Genomic DNA, 2,842 nt, shown 5'->3' with positions numbered 1-2,842 from the left:
CTTTCTTTTCATCATCTTGGGACTATCTCTCTTGAGCTAATTGGAAAATATTGTTAGTAAAAGACTGCACCTTCAGACTCTGAGTAGTCCGTTGTACCAGGTGCAGAATAAATTGCAACTGGACAGCAGCATTTCCTAAACTAGATTTAGTAGAGCTCTAATATTGTTTGTAGTGAGAATTGGGATTTTAGGGGGTGGGGGATGACTCAAGCATATTTTCACCCTCCAGTATATAAACTATAGAAAATGGGAAAGAAGTCAAAAAAAGCTATTATGTACAGCATGGTGCTCTTTTGGCATAAAAATAACCTTACATTCCTCTATCTTGTTCCTAAATTATCTCTGTTCTTCTGTTTGCTACCAGAACTATTCTGTACCCCAAGAATTTCTATATTAGCATTTGTGGATTCTGTTAATATGTTTTAAGTCCAGAGGAGTTTTACTAGTCAATGTGTTTGAAAAAAAAATGTTTATTTTAATTGATCTCTTTTCTTACTAACAACCTATTCTATCAGTATAATTAAAATTAAAATGAATGTATGATTTTCTTTAAGCAGAATTAAATTTTTTACCACAGTTATCAAGATTACTTTCCAATGTCATTAGCATTACAAGATAACTTGCATTCAAGGATTTCTGAAATGGCTAGAGAAATTCATATTTCACGTCTCAGATTTAAAGCTGGAAGTGTTCTCAGAGGTCAGCTGATTCAACATTCTTATTTTACTTATGAAGAAACTGAGGATATCAAGGAGTAGAGACAGCAACAATTTCTAACTCTTTTCTCTGTAGCCTTTTCTCTTTCCCTGTAGGGAGATTATGAGAAGACACAAAGTCTAGAAATAAAAACCAAATTAATAACCAGACTTTTTGCACATAATTTTTGTTGTCCAGTCATTTCAGTTTTATCCAACTCTTCCTGACTCCATTTGGTGTGTTCTTGGCAAAGATACCGTAGGGGTTTGCCATTTTCTTCTCCAGCTCATTTTACAGATGAGGAATTGAGGCAAACAGTGTTAAATGACTTGCCCAGGGTGACACAGATAATAAATATCTGAGGCTGTATATGAACTCAAGTCTTCCTGAATCCAGACCCAGTGCTCTATCCATTGTATCACTCAGCTTCCCTTGCACATAGTAGCCAATACTTTAAGGTTTACAGACTGTTTTGTATATATTATCTATTTAATCCTCACAGTTATCTATGGGATATAGGTACCCCATATTATACATGAGGAAAATGAGACTAAGAGATGTTAATAGACACCCACAGTCATTCAGTAATTGAGTCTCAGGGATAGCATTAAAACTCTACTCTCTCCTGATTATATAAGCCAAGAGCTCTTTTCACTACACTGCCCACACTGCTTTGAGGATGCCTGTAGTTTAAAAGTTTTTCTTGGTCCAACTTACATTAAAACCACTTTTCTGTTATATTAACAATAACCTCTCACCACTAACTTGTTCATAACCATCAACATTTTGAGTGGGAAATTCAACACAGATGTGTGGTTTCTTTGGCAGCACTGTATATTATTTCACACTTTACAAAAATGGTAGGAACTTGTATTTACATTGACTGAAAACAAAATAGTTCATCAAAATTACTGACCCCTCCCAAGTATACTAGGAAGCAAGAAAAGAAAATTCCTATGAAGAAAACATAATAAATTTTATTGTAACTTTCACGTCGAAGTCATTAGTTTTTCCAACCTGTTTTTGAGGGGGTCGTTGTATTTTCCTAAAAATAGATTGCTTGATTAATTTAAGAACCACCAGAAAAATTTATATCATTATAAAATTATTCTGTTTGTGGCTATGAGTGATGTTGTGACCATAGATATGCTCTTGATGAGGAATGAGAAATGAGTATTATGAATGCACACTTATGGAGAGCTATTTGTCCCTTGTTACGAATTTGGGGTTCTCTGACTTGGTCAGATGATACTTCTCAAGTCAAGATCTCCTTTTTACCATTAGGGTCATTTATAGCCTGTCATACATAGAGGAAGCTGTCTTTGTTTCCAAGACATCCACTATTCTAGAGTTCTAGGTAATCTGAGGAAGGATAGAACAACCAAGTCTTAGGGGATCAGGGAAAATTCCATTGTGACATTCGAGCTGAGTTTGACCTGTGGAGGAACATAAGGATTCTGAATATTGGAGATTATCTTATCATTTATAACAGTGCTCTAACTTGGAACTTGGAATATATTATCTCACTTGATCTTGACAAAGACTATGAGAGGTAGGTGCTGTTATTATCCCTATTCCACAGATAAAGAAACTGAGGCTGAGAGAAAATGACCAACTTTTCCAGGGTCACACAGATAGTGTTTGAAGCAAGGTTTACACTCTTCTTCCTTTGTCCTAGTAATTGTGGCTTCAATTTAGGATGGAGGAGAATGTGGACTAAATTGTGGACTAAATGTGGACTAAATCTGGTAAGTTTTATATGAGCTAGATTGTGGAAAGCATTCAACGCTAGGCTGAGGTTCCTATTTTATCCTGGAGGCAAAAAAGCGAATTGATGAAGGCTTTGGAGCTTGGAAAAGGTATGACCAGACTTTTGTTTAAATAATTTAATTTTGGCAGCTAGAGAAGAGACAGACTAAAAGTAAGGAGAAAAATTACATAGTAGTTATGGTAGAAGAGACAGGAGTAAAGTAGAAAGGAGTCACGCTTAATTCAAAATTATGAAAACATGTGCCTGAGCATAGATGTGTTTGTTAAACTTTAACATTTAAATAATACTCTCATGTATTATCTTATTTGGCCCTCATAGCAATCCTGGAAGATAAATACCATAGTTGACAAATGAGGAAATTAAGGCTCAAAATGT

This window comes from Phascolarctos cinereus, unplaced genomic scaffold (assembly GCF_003287225.1).
Source record: "Phascolarctos cinereus isolate Bilbo 61053 unplaced genomic scaffold, phaCin_HiC Scaffold_7;HRSCAF=346, whole genome shotgun sequence".
Taxonomy (NCBI): Eukaryota; Metazoa; Chordata; class Mammalia; order Diprotodontia; family Phascolarctidae; genus Phascolarctos; species Phascolarctos cinereus.
The sequence above is the reverse complement of the archived record's forward strand: the minus strand, read 5'-3'. Positions refer to the sequence as shown.